Raw genomic sequence first — 15,310 nt, 5'->3', positions numbered from 1 at the left:
CCACATTGTGACACGTATATGTTGGAAATATGGTTTTGGAAATATGGTTTTATGCCATATCTGAAAATTATTATTTAATTAAATATTTATTATTTAATTAAAATAATTATTGGATGTTAATCTACATCTCGAGTAGATCAACGTGATATACTTGAAGTCTCAAAACCGATTTCCGATGAGTGAGATATTGTATGTCAAAGTTTGGATGTTGAAGAGGAAAAATAACATTTGTTATGTTATCCCACATTGGAAAACATAGAGATGTTTTTCATGTATAAGAATAGCAAAGCACATGAAGTTAATAAATTGACTTGTGGGCTTGCTAGTGGGCTTGATCTAAGTACTAGCCTCGCGCGCACACACACACGCGCGCCGCCGCCGACGATCGATCGATCGATCGGACGGACGGACGACGACGTCGTCGCCGCCGGCGGCGGACGGGCGGGTCGGGTACGGGCCGCGGCCAAGGACTTGGATCTTGGCAATTGGTGTTTGGGGCCCAAACTATTTTTTGGACCAACTCCACTGGGCTTTTTATTTATTGGCCCAACAGAATTTATTCTTGGCCCAATGATTGTTTTTTATTCCCAAGCCCACAGCAACAGCAACAGTTGACAGCAGCAGCAGAAGAAGCAGTAGCAGGACGCCAGCTTCGACTTCTGCATGGCGTCTTCATTTTTGCAACTGAGTTTCTTCAATGACTGCGCCCACCGGCCATTTCTTCAACCTTTTCTGCTTCCAGTCGTCATAGTAGAATTCAATGTATTGAATTCATACTTACCACAAGTCTATAAATAGACCTCTGGAAAGCTTGCAGAAAACACACTAAGAAATTCTGCATTCTGCCATATACACTCACACTCTCTGCATAATACTTGTGCTCAGTTCTTGATCCTATTTAGTTCGCCGGAGCTCGCCGGATTGTGGTGCTACATCCAACGAGACGAAGTCGTTTTACCTTTGGGGAAGATACGCCAAACCGAAGAGCACTACCGGGGCGATAATCTTCTTGCGGGAAGAGATTCATCTCGACTCGACTTTGTTTATACGTATAATTTATTTATACAGTGTATTTCAGTTGTATCAAATTATTTGAGTTGTAATTTCTCAAATTATTTACTTTGTAATATTTTCAATTATTTTGAGTTGTAATTTCTCAAAATAAATATTTGTAATATCTCGATCGTGTACTCGGTTCTAACAATCGCAAGAAGATTATATCTCTGCCGTTGATACACGTTCGAGAAATGGCTCACACCGACGTCAATATGGATGGCTCCACCACCTCTGCAACCATCGGTTCAACCACGTCGTCAATATTTTCCTCGTTTACATCAACGGGGGCTTCTTCGTCAACATCTAGAACTATTGGTCTTGCCGACAAACCATCAACGTTCTCAGGCAAGAACTTCAAATATTGGCAAGAGAAGATGCTATTCTACCTCACAACCGTGGGGTTTGCCGGATTCTTAATGGAGGATAAACCACCAACCCCGAGTGAAGGGGAAGGGGAGACAAGCCAAGAAATTCGTGCCGAATATTTGAACTGGTGCCGCGGCGACTACTTGTGCCGTAACACCGTTCTCATGTCTCTGGACGAACGGCTCTATCGTGTTTTCAAGGTTCATGAAACCGCGAAACAATTGTGGGATGCCCTTGATCTGAAATATCAAGTGGACAAGGCAAATACTACCAAGTATATTGTCGCCAAATGGTTGGAATATAAAATGGTCGACTCCCGGCCATTGATGGACCAAGTGGAAGAGTTCCAAAATCTTTCACATGAGGTTCAAGCCGAAGGGATGCCCTTGGCGGATGCATTGCTCGTTGCAATCATCATAGAGAAATTACCTCCTAGTTGGAGGAAATTTCAAAACCTTTTGAAGCATGAGCGCTCGGAGATGTCCGTGCCGATATTAATATCCAAGCTTCAAATGGAGGATCACGTGAGAAGTCGTGATCAAAAGGGAAAAGCTCCAATGGAGGCAAAGGCCAATCTCACCGAGAAAGGCGGTCCCTCCAACAAACGTGGTCGCCCTAACCCTAATAATAAGGGTAAAGGGAAGCAAGGCGGACATCAACCATCAAAGTTTGATGGTGTATGTTATAATTGTGACAAAAAAGGTCACATGGCTAAGGATTGCCGCAAGCCAAAGCGGAAGAAAGCAAATGGCAACGTGAACAACGTCGAGAAGGACTTCGACGATTGGAACCACGATGACTTTGCTGCCATGATCTCCGAGGTGAATCATGTGGACAACCCGAACGCTTGGTTCGTGGACACCGGCGCTACCGTCCATATATGCATAAATTGTGAGTTGTTCCACAACTACAAAGAAGTGGAAAACAAAACGATAATGGAGGCTAGCGAACGGACATCCCAAGTCCTTGGCATGGGAGATGTGATTCTTCAACTCACGTCGGGCGTGGAGATCACATTGAAAGACGTATTACACGTTCCAACTGTCCGAAAGAATTTAATTTCGGGCTTTAGGCTTACAAATAAGGATTTTGAATTGTTTTTCAAATCTGACTATGTTGTAATACGCAAGTGGGGAAAGTTCCTAGGGAAAGGCTATGCCTCCGAAGGACTTTTCAAACTTGGTGTAAGAGCTTGTAAGCCTGCCAAGGCTAAGATCAATAAAGATGCATCAACCTCTTCTGCTTACTTGATTGAGTGTTCTGATTTATGGCATTGTAGACTTGGACATGTTAATCTAAATGCTATAAAGAGATTAGTAAAAATGAATTTACTAAAAGTTGATGAATACAACTCACAAGAAAAATGTGAAGTTTGTGTTGAAGCCAAAATGGCTAAGTTACCGTTTAAATCGGTAAAAAGGAGCACTCAACCTTTGGAACTTATTCACACCGATGTTTGTGATTTAAAGTTCGTGCAAACTAGAGGTGGCAAGAAGTACTTTATCACCTTTATAGACGATTGCACAAAGTATTGTTACCTTTACTTATTGAAAAGTAAAGATGAGGCTATTGAAGCTTTTATAAACTTCAAAAATGAAGCCGAGAATCAACTTGGATGTCGAATTAAGATGGTTCGAAGTGATAGAGGTGGAGAGTATGTAGCTCCGTTTGCTGAATTATGCAACGAAAGTGGTATAATCCATCAAACGACGGCTCCTTATTCACCACAATCTAACGGCGTTGCTGAACGCAAGAATCGAACTCTTAAGGAGATGATGAATGCCTTGTTGATTAGTTCAGGATTACCCCAGAACATGTGGGGGGAAGCTGTCTTAACGGCCAACTATATCTTGAACAAGATTCCACTCAAAGGGAAAGATGTAACTCCCTATGAGCTATGGAAAGGAAGGAAACCTTCGTATAAATACCTCAAAGTGTGGGGGTGTTTAGCCAAGGTAGAAGTGCCTTTACCAAAGCAAGTTACAATAGGACCTAAAACGGTGGATTGTATCTTCATTGGTCATGCACTTAATAGCAGTGCCTATCGTTTTATAGTGCACAGATCGGAGATACCTGATATACATGTTGGGACAACGATAGAATCAAGGAATGTTATATTCTTTGAAAATATCTATCCTAACAAGGATAAAGGTACATCGAACTCTAATGATGGAGTTGATGGTGATGCTACAGGTTCTAAACCTATGGAAGTAGCTAGTAATTCTACTCAAGTAGATGATGCCACGGGTTCTAATCATGTACCACCTAATAGGAAAAGACCAAGGTCTAAACCTATGGATGTAGAACCGAGACGTGGGGAACGAGTTAGAAAAGCTAATGTCTATGGACCGGATTATGTTGTCTTGATGCTAGATGGCGAACCGGTGACGATTAAAGAAGCTATGTCTGGCTCAGATGCAGCTCTCTGGAAAGAAGCCATCGATATTGAGATTGATTCCATTATGCATAATCATACTTGGGTGTTAGTGGATCTACCACCTGGAAGTAAAGCTTTAGGATGCAAATGGATCCTAAAGAAGAAGTACAAATCTGATGGTACTATAGATAAGTACAAAGCCCGACTTGTCGTTCAAGGTTTCAGGCAGAAAGAAGGGTACGATTTCTTCGATACCTATTCACCTGTGACCAGACTAACATCTATTCGGATGCTTCTCGCTATTGCTGCCTTGCACAATCTCGAGATTCACCAAATGGATGTGAAAACTGCGTTCTTGTATGGCGAGTTGGAAGATGAAATATATATGAAGCAACTTGAAGGGTTTGTAGTACCTGGGCAAGAGCACAAAGTATGCAAACTTCAAAGGTCTTTACATGGGTTGAAGCAAGCACCGCTTCAATGGCATTTAAAATTTGACAGTGTAATGTTGTCAAATGGATTCAGAATCAATGAGTGCGATAAATGTGTCTACATTAAGAATTCTAATAACGAATATGTTATTGTTTGTCTTTATGTAGATGACATGCTCATCATGGGAAGTAATTCCCGAGTGATTCAAGAAACCAAAGGCATGCTAAGTAAAAATTTTAGCATGAAAGATATGGGCTTAGCTGATGTTATCCTTGGAATTAAAATTCTAAGAAGACCTGATGGTATTACTATAACACAATCTCACTACGTTGAGAAAGTGTTAAAGAAATTCAACGCTTTTGACAAGCCAATAGCTAAGACACCATGGGAACCTAGTGTGCATTTGAATGTACACAAGGGAGAACCTGTTGACGCGATAGAATATGCGAAGATTATTGGGAGCTTGTTGTATCTAACAAATTGCACTCGTCCCGATATAGCATGCTCGGTCAACAAGTTGAGTAGCTTTACAGCTAACCCTAGTAATGAACATTGGAAAGCTCTTGAAAGGGTTTTGAGATATTTGAAATATACTCAAAACTATGCGATTCATTATACTAGGGAACCCTCTGTACTTGAAGGGTACTGTGATGCAAATTGGATATCTGATGCCAAAGACTCGTTTTCAACGAGCGGTTATGTATTCACTGTGGGGGGTGGTGCTGTGTCTTGGAAATCCAAGAAGCAAACATGTATTGCTAGATCGACCATGGAATCAGAATTCATAGCTTTGGATAAAGCTGGTGAAGAAGCCGAGTGGCTTAAAAATTTCCTCGAGGATATTCCATGTTGGTCGAAACCTGTGTCGTCCGTAATAATTCATTGTGATAGTCAAGCTGCTATCGGACGAGCACAAAACCATTTGTATAACGGTAAGTCGAGACATATTCGTCGACGTCATAATACCGTGAGACATTTGATCACTAGTGGAGTTATCTCAATTGATTATATAAGATCAATTGATAACATAGCGGATCCTTTGACAAAAAGTATCCATCGAGATCAGATGTATAAACTGTTAGGGGGAATGGGTTTGAAGTCCACAAATTAAGGATAATTATAGTGGCAACCCAACCATGATGACTGGAGGATCCCAAGAACTTGGTTCAATGGGACAACTAAGCTATGAAAATCCGTGTGTTGAACACTCGAATTGCCTATTCCTTGTAGAACAGTGAGTGTTCGGAAACCTGCACGTGGTGAGGTTAAGTCTTTGACTTTTAATGACTCTAGAACTCCTCGAAGAGGACAAGTATAGCAGGATACTTGAGTTAAGAGTTACCTATGTAAGTGTGAAGTGGGGCCGCTTCGATTGAAACACTTATGAATCCAAAGAGGTGTTCCAAGGCCTGTAATGGACACAAACGTGAGAACGAATAAGGATTGAAGAAATATTGTGTCAATATTGTTGACTCAGTATACACCGAGGAGGACTAGTTCAAGGAACACAATCCACTAGGCCGCCGGTATACTCGATAATATTGACTATGACAGGTTCAAAGCCACAAGCTACCTTTCCAAATGCAATGTTGTATCTTAAGAGGACTGAGCTAAGTGTTTGTATACTTTCGCATACTGATTTCTCAATCATGTGGGGGATTGTTGGAAATATGGTTTTGGAAATATGGTTTTATGCCATATCTGAAAATTATTATTTAATTAAATATTTATTATTTAATTAAAATAATTATTGGATGTTAATCTACATCTCGAGTAGATCAACGTGATATACTTGAAGTCTCAAAACCGATTTCCGATGAGTGAGATATTGTATGTCAAAGTTTGGATGTTGAAGAGGAAAAATAACATTTGTTATGTTATCCCACATTGGAAAACATAGAGATGTTTTTCATGTATAAGAATAGCAAAGCACATGGAGTTAATAAATTGACTTGTGGGCTTGCTAGTGGGCTTGATCTAAGTACTAGCCTCGCGCGCACACACACACGCGCGCCGCCGCCGACGATCGATCGGACGGACGGACGACGACGACGTCGTCGCCGCCGCCGCCGGACGGGCGGGTCGGGTACGGGCCGCGGCCAAGGACTTGGATCTTGGCAATTGGTGCTTTGGGGTGGTGTTTGGGGCCCAAACTATTTTTTGGACCAACTCCACTGGGCTTTTTATTTATTGGCCCAACAGAATTTATTCTTGGCCCAATGATTGTTTTTTATTCCCAAGCAGGACGCCAGCTTCGACTTCTGCATGGCGTCTTCATTTTTGCAACTGAGTTTCTTCAATGACTGCGCCCACCGGCCATTTCTTCAACCTTTTCTGCTTCCAGTCGTCATAGTAGAATTCAATGTATTGAATTCATACTTACCACAAGTCTATAAATAGACCTCTGGAAAGCTTGCAGAAAACACACTAAGAAATTCTGCATTCTGCCATATACACTCACACTCTCTGCATAACACTTGTGCTCAGTTCTTGATCCTATTTAGTTCGCCGGAGCTCGCCGGATTGTGGTGCTACATCCAACGAGACGAAGTCGTTTTACCTTTGGGGAAGATACGCCAAACCGAAGAGCACTACCGGAGCGATAATCTTCTTGCGGGAAGAGATTCATCTCGACTCGACTTTGTTTATACGTATAATTTATTTATACAGTGTATTTCAGTTGTATCAAATTATTTGAGTTGTAATTTCTCAAATTATTTACTTTGTAATATTTTCAATTATTTTGAGTTGTAATTTCTCAAAATAAATATTTGTAATATCTCGATCGTGTACCCGGTTCTAACAGTATATTCTTATAAAAGAATATGTATAAAATTTTGAAACTTATATTAGTTCAGTTCATATCTTTACACTTAACAACACATGCATATTCAATAATTTTATTATCAGTAAAGCACACCAATCCAAATAACCCTAGTACACAATAAGAAAATTTGTTGATATTCCAAAATAAAAGGACGTGCAAATGTTCCACAACGAATCAGATGATGATTTCGATGTTGCTATGGTTCTAATAGTGTAGGATTGTCTGGAGGTGGCTGTTATGGTTGTTTGCAAAAATATGTTACATTTTCAAAGCTTGCAAATTTGACTCATTTATTTTAAATTTTGGCATGTGAGGCGTGCCTTCATAGGTGCAATCGATATTAATTTTTATTATATTTTTTAATTAATTATATTAATATAGGTCTATATTTTCTCCAAATTAGAACACAATTAAAATAAACTTAGAGTTAATTAATTAAAAACTAGCTCGTGACTATTGTTTGTTACAATATCTTTAAGTTTCAACAAGTTAATTAAAGCCTTTATTTTTCTTGTAGTAGTCAAACTCCGCAAACAACATATCATCGACCTCCATTCCATGACAATCCCCCTATATTCAAGATGTCTACCAGACCAATATATATAGAGCTCCACTTGGTCGGATAACACAAACAAAAAGGACTATGCGGAATTGCCTGTATATAGAAATCATGACAATTTCTAAACTTCTTACACTTTGAAAATTTACTTGTATAATTCTATTTTCCAATTATTTTCTTTATCCTTGTGAAAAATTCAATTGACTTTTATAAGTCCACAGTCCTTACCGATGCATAGTTTTCTCTTAGCTATTTGAGTCATTTGACCACGGTTTTCTTGAACCTTTGTTGGGTATTAATCCGTTTGTCAACCAATTACATATATTTTTCGTCAAGGACTTACATATATATTTTTCGATTGATAGAGTAAATTTAGAGGGTGTTTGGCTTAACTATTTTAAAGAGCTCATAAGTTCTTGGAGCTTATAAGATGTTTCAAGAGCTTATAAAATGTAGTTTCTTAAAAGCTTATAAGTTGTCAAAGTGTTGGATAATTGAGCTTACAAGTTAGAGAGAGAGTTTTTTTACTAGAGAGAGAAATTATTTTTTTAGAGAGAAAAAATCGAAGAAAAAAGAACTCGAATGATATATGATGAAAATAATAAATTATAGTTGAAAAATATTTATAAAATGATTATTGCATATAAGATCATAAAAAAATAAGTTGGGGTAGAATAATTTATTTTTTAGGGAGCTTATAAGCTCTTGAAACTTAATTTTAGAGCTTATAAGTTGTTTTGCAGCTTATTTTGCAAACATTTTGAAGGAGCTTATAAGCTCAGCCAAACCCCTGTTAATATTTTGTTAAGTTGAACGAACTATGAGTACTTTTTGCGTATTTACGACCACAACACATGTCATATAATTTATCAATCTATGGAATATCATATATATACACACACACACGTGTGTATGTATATCCAGGAGAAGATAAACAAGAGTTGAAGACAAGCTCGTGCAATTGTCGAAGAGGTGGCATGGAATGGTTTGTAACCATAAAAGGATTTTTGAGGTGAATCATGAAATTAAGATGTGGCAAATTAAATCCAGACAATTTTTTGGTAGCATAATCATAATGCAGAAAGGGCCCCTCGAATTATATTTGCATGGCTACGCCTCATCCCATTCACAACCAAACAAATTGCATTAAAAGAGAATGCTTCCACTTTTCCATAGAGAGAGAGAGTCACTTTAAGTTATATCATGAAGAAAATCATGAAATGATAGCATCAATAATTCAAATTACTACATTTTCAACTTAAGAAAAAGTAAGTGCATGCGCGCACTTGGTTTAATCTTGATTTTCTTTTATTAAAAATTAAAGTAATTAAGTAGAACCATAAAATCACCGTAATAAAATTGTCATGTTGTTCTGATTTTACTCATCTCAATTCTAGACTTCTGCTGCAATATTCAAATTTATTAATTTTTTTAATAAACATTTTAATTCGATATATGAACCACTAGTATAGATTTGTAAGTTTATTTATATATACATACATATTATACATAGACATAAATTTTTATGATCGATCCATCCCTGTAATAAAAGAAAACATGGGCGCGCGATAGATGATTGGTTAGAACACATAAAAAAACAATTAAATAAATTTTAGAGTAGATTTAATAAATACTAAATAGAAAAGATGGTCCGTGCAAATAATTCATTTGGAACAACAATAATGTCGACATCATAAATAGTTTGATTGTTCTTCTATACATTCATCTATGATTACTATTTAATTCCTTTTCTTGTAAGGTATGGGAAGATATACATTCATTTACCTAAACCACGTTAGATAGGTATAAATATTTCATTTTCCAACGAATTTGCGGTTATTATAATATGTTTTCGTGGTTGTATAATCATACATTAGCATGTGACTTCTGGTTGATGCGGGCCATCTACATCTTCTCCCCATCAATTAAATAAATTTTGTAAATTAATGCTTAATTGTTTTTTTTATTCTGTTCTTTATTATTGAGGGATTTCGGATTATCTTTTTTTATGATAACAATAGTCCGTGAAAGATACTTTAAATTGGAATGTTACATTAGGAAAGGCTGTAATTAGCAATTTCGTATATATTTCAAAACAATTTCGTATACATTTTATTTTGCTGAATTTTAACGACGACTTCTTTCGTTTGAAAATGGCATTACATCAAAATGTTCTAATAGCTAGTTATATAAAGTATCATGACATTTATAAACATCACTCAAAGATATTGTGACATTTTAAGATGAATAACTATCGTGCGTGTTATGAAAATAAAAGCATATCACAAAGTTTAGTGACATGTATAGCTAATATTTAACGTGTAAAGATGTGGAGTAGTTATTTTTGTGACATGTAAAAGTGTAATTTTGTTTATTGAAATATATTTATAATTAGTTTTATGAAAAATTATTTTTATTAATAATTAAAGTAATATAGTAATTTTTTTGTGTGTGTGTAGAGCAAAAATATATTGTGACACTCATGTATAACAAAAATATTTTGTGATAGCTTTAGATGTAGCAAATTTAATTACATGGATAGATGCCATATATGTTGGATTAATTAAGAATTTAATCCAACAATCTCCCACTTGGACAACATATATAACATAATAAATGTAAGACTTTATGAGCTCTTAATATGCTATCATAAAATGTATATTCTTTAACAATCTCGTCCATCAACTATATACATATAGGATCAAAGCAGTTTTCGTCATAAAAAAAACATGACACATATACAAATATAGTCAAATGACATAGATCAATGGTCAAACGAAAATAACACGCAATGTTAATCAAACATGTATATTTTCGACTGGTCCTCTTTAAACTAAAGTGAGGTCACAAAAAGAGTAAAATACTTAATACTTTATTTCTGCAGAAAATACTCAAATACACAAGCATCTGAAACCAATATAAAACAAATGGAATACAAACTCCCACTAAACCATAATATCATCAAATGATACAACACCCATACGAGCAACATGCTCATGAAAGACCTTGGGTGGTAAGCCTTTTGTGAACGGATCCGCAATCATGGAGTTTGTCCCAATATGCTCTATAGATATTTGTTTATTTTGCACTCTTTCTTTAACAACAAGGAACTTTATGTCGATGTGTTTTGACTTTGACGAGCTCTTGTTGTTGTTGGAATACAGTACTGCTGATTTATTGTCACAGAATAGCTTGAGTGGTCTTTCAACATTCTCCAAAACGCGCAGCCCAGTGACAAAATTTTGCAACCATATTCCATGGTTTGATGCCTCATAGCATGCTACAAACTTTGCTTCCATGGTTGAAGAAGCTACTAGTGTCTGTTTGACACTTTTCCAAGATATAGCTCCTCCAGCCAATAGATAAACATAGCCTGATGTAGATTTATGACTATCTTGGCATCCAGCAAAATCAGAATCCGAATATCCTACAACCTCCAAATTATCTGATTTTCTATATGTGAGCATGTAATCTTTTGTTCTCTGAAGATACCTTAAAACCTTTTTGGCTGCTCTCCAATGTTCCATACCAGGGTTGCTTAAATATCTTCCTAACATCCCAACAATGTACGAAATATCCAGATGCGTACATACTTGAGCATACATAAGACTTCCAACTACTGATGCATATGGAATCTTCTGCATTTCTTGAATTTCAAGGTTACCTTTTGGGCATTGTTTTAGACTAAACTTGTCTCCTTTATAAATAGGGGTATCATCTGGTTTACAATCTTGCATGCCGAACCTTTTGAGTATTTTATTGATATAGCTCTTTTGTGATAATCCGAGGATGCCCCGAGAACGATCACGATGTATCTCAATACCCAAAACAAAAGAGGCTTCTCCAAGATCTTTCATCTCAAATTTGTTTGATAGAAATCTCTTGGTTTCGTGCAATAAGCCCATATCATTAGTGGCAAGCAATATGTCATCGACATATAGAACCAGAAATATACACTTACTCCCACTGAACTTGTGATACACACAATCATCGGCAACGTTCGTCTCAAAACCAAATGAGATAATTACCTGATGAAATTTGTGGTACCATTGACGAGAAGCTTGTTTGAGTCCATAGATGGATTTCTCTAATTTGCAAACCATTTTCTTTGGGTCTCCCACCTCAAAGTGTTCTGGTTGCCATATATAAATTGTTTCTTCAATGTCTCCATTGAGAAACGCAGTCTTTACATCCATCTGATGTAACTCAAGATCAAGATGAGCAACAAGCGCCATAATTATCCTAAAAGAGTCTTTCGATGAAACTGGAGAGAAAGTCTCATTGAAATCGATGCCTTCTTTCTGAGTATAGCCTTTGGCTACAAGGCGTGCCCTATACCTCTCCACATTACCATTTGCATCCCTTTTGGTTTTAAATAGCCATTTACGACCAATTGGTTCAACACCTTCAGATAATGGGACAATTCTCCAAACGGTATTATATTGCATAGCATCAAACTCTTCTTTCATGGCATCCATCCAATTTTGAGAGTTAGAACTTTTCAAGGCTTGATGAGAGTTGATAGAATCATCTTCCATCATTCCATTGTCCTCATGTTCAAGAAGAAATACAATGTAATCATCCGAAATTGCATTTCTCCTTTCTCTCGTGGATCTCCTTAATGACACTTGTTCTTGAGGTTGTTGAGGTTGCACTTCTGGAATGGAGATTTCAACATTGTCTTGTTGAGGTTCTGGATTCACTTCTTGATCAATGGTAGGTGCGGACACCTGAACATCGTCAAAAGTGATAGTAGGAACTGAAGTAGAACTCAATTCCTCCTCAAAGACAATGTCTCTAACCTTATTTCTCCCCCCAAACTCAACATCCTCGAAGAACACTGCAGTTCCCGTCTCAAAAATATTTCTAGATGTGGGATCATAAAACTTATAGCCCCTAGATCTCTCAGAGTAACCAATAAAATAGCTGCTAACTGTTTTGGAGTCCAATTTCTTTTCATGTGGCCTATAAGGCTTTGCCTCAGCAGGACATCCCCAAATATGAAAGTGTTTTAGACTAGGCTTTCGACCAGTCCAAAGCTCATAAGGTGTTTTAGCTGCTACTTTAGTTGGTACTCGATTTAGAATGTAAGCTGTTGTCTTTAATGTTTCTCCCCAGAGGGACTCGGGTAAGGTAGATTGAGCAATCATGCTCCTCACCATATCCTTAAGAGTCCTATTTCGTCTTTCAGATACACCATTCATGCTAGGCGACTCTGGCATTGTGTATTGTGGGACGATACCACATTCCTCTAGGAATTTAGCAAATGGTCCTGGACGTTGTTCACCTGATCCATCATACCTATCGTAGTATTCACCACCACGATTAGATCTGACGATCTTAATTCTTTTGTTGAGTTGATTCTCAACTTCAGCTTTATAATCTTTGAACACGTCCAATGATTGAGATTTCTCATGAATTAGATATAGGTAGCCATAACGTGAATAGTCGTCCGTAAATGTAATGAAATATTGTTGACCATTCCAAGATGCTGTAGGGAATGGCCCACAAATATCAGTATGAATTAATTCTAGGACGTCTGTAGTTCTGTTGGCACCTAATCTCTTAATTTTGGTCTGTTTTCCCTTTATGCAATCTACACAGACATTAAAGTCTGTGAAGTCAAGCGATTCCAAACTGCCATCATGCACAAGACGTTCAACTCTACCTCTTGAGATATGACCTAAATGTTTGTGCCATAATGATGCAGAATTTTCTTTATTTAATTTGCGTTTAGTACCACGTGATTCCACGTGCAAGGTTTCATTATATGATGCAATTGTTCCCAATAAATAAAGGTTGTCATAGGCACTTAAATAACCGGTTCCAACAACATTTGAATTCAAAGACAAAGTAAACTGATTGTTTCCAAATGAACAACAATAACCAAATTTGTCCAACAAAGAAACAGAAACCAAATTCCGTCTAAAAGACGGTACAACAAATGTGTCTTTCAAATCCAAATAGAAACCAGTTTCTAATAACAACCTAAAATGTCCAATTGCTTCCACTTCCACCGAATTTCCATCGCCCATAAAGATGTGTCTTTCATCATCACTCGGCTTTCGGCAGCTCAGACAACCCTGCATTGAAATACTTATGTGAGTAGTAGCACCAGTATCTATCCACCAAGTATTTCTAGGTACTGAAGTCAAATTAACCTCAGAACAGACCAGAGCAAGAATGTCACCTTTCTTTGCACGCCAAGCGCGATATTTGAGACATTCTTTCTTCATATGGTCAGACTTGTTACAAAAGAAACAAGCTTTTTGAGTTTGTTGCTGTGTCTTTTGAGTCGGACCCTTAGCAGCTTCATTCGTATACTTTCTTTTCTTGCCCTTATCTTTGGAGGTACTAGTATAGTGAGCACTTTCAGTCTTATCACGCTTCAACCTTTCTTCCTCTTGCACACAATGAGAAATGAGCTCGTTTAGAAACCATTTCTCCTTTTGACAGTTGTAACTAATTTTAAATTAGTTAAACTGTGGTGGAAGCGAAACTAAGACCATAAGAACGAGCAATTCTTCAGAAAGCTCAATCTTAAGTGCCTTGAGTTTTGAAGCAAGATGAAACATCTCCATAATGTACTCCCTTACGTTTCCTTGACCCTTATACTTCATAGACATCAAAGAAGTTAGAAGTGACGTCATTTCAACCTTATCGTTTTTCGCAAAACGTTGTTCAATTTCGTCAAGGAAATCTTTAGCACTAGTAATCTCCTCAGAATCTGGACCCCTAAAGGCATCCGGAATGCTGTGTTTCATGATCATTAGACTCATGCGGTTAGAACGGTCCCACCTCTCAAAATCCCTTTTATCTTCAGGGGCGCTATCTGCAGTGAGAGGTGCGGGTTGGTCCGCCCTAAGTGCAAGGTCTAATTCCATACAGCCAAGCACTATCATCAAGTGCCTTTTCCATTCCTTGAAATTAGTCCCATTAAGCATGGGCACATAATTGATGTTAGAAGATATTGTGGCAGCGGAAGACGAAGTAGCTGAATATAAAACAAAAGAAATAAAAACAAGTTCACATCAATATCCATAATTGGATAATAAATTCAAAATAATGGTTAATCCCATCTCAAGATACCAACCACAACATTAATATCATATCTTTGGATATTAATATTAATTGTAAACGGTACTCTTGTTGCAGTAATCAAACATTGACAATAAGGTATGTCGAATAACAAATTAATCTTTGGATTAACATGTTGCCCACATATAATACATATAATTGTCTCACATTTATTACCACAAGTGTGTATATAATTCCGCCAAGCATCAATTAACCTTTGGGTTAATTTATAAACGCATGAATTATAAACTCACAATCATACCAAATGTATTAAATAAATTGATCTACATAAAAGAGGTCACTTTGGCGACATTTTACTTTAATCAATTTATTTAATATACAATAAAAAAATAGATATTATTATTGGGAGACGATCCTTAAGACGGAATAAAATCTATCCCATAGGGAGAAGATCCTTAAGAAATTATTACATCTATCCCAATCAAAATTATTATCTATTAATAAAAGGGGTATTGGCCAATAAATACATCAACTTTCCCAATTTTCTAGAATATAACATCACCTTTAGTTTTTGCTCCATAATACACCACCTTTATGATTCTTCTAGTTTCTCCCATAACTATTTTCTGAAAATTCTAAAACTACCCCAAAATAA

General features: G+C 37.0%; 1 long non-coding RNA gene across 1 annotated transcript; it reads right to left on the bottom strand.

Annotated features, from left to right (window-relative positions):
- Nucleotides 1–13,481: 13,481 nt before the first annotated feature.
- LOC130988543 (uncharacterized) lies at nt 13,482–14,601 on the bottom strand. The gene is made up of 2 exons (XR_009090129.1): nt 13,808–14,601; nt 13,482–13,700 (listed from the first exon to the last, which is right to left on the bottom strand). It is a non-coding gene; the product is annotated as an uncharacterized LOC130988543 (long non-coding RNA).
- Between the last annotated feature and the right edge of the window lie 709 nt (nt 14,602–15,310).

This window comes from Salvia miltiorrhiza, chromosome 1 (genome assembly GCF_028751815.1).
Source record: "Salvia miltiorrhiza cultivar Shanhuang (shh) chromosome 1, IMPLAD_Smil_shh, whole genome shotgun sequence".
Classification (NCBI taxonomy): domain Eukaryota; kingdom Viridiplantae; phylum Streptophyta; class Magnoliopsida; order Lamiales; family Lamiaceae; genus Salvia; species Salvia miltiorrhiza.
The sequence above is the reverse complement of the archived record's forward strand: the minus strand, read 5'-3'. Positions and strand labels throughout refer to the sequence as shown.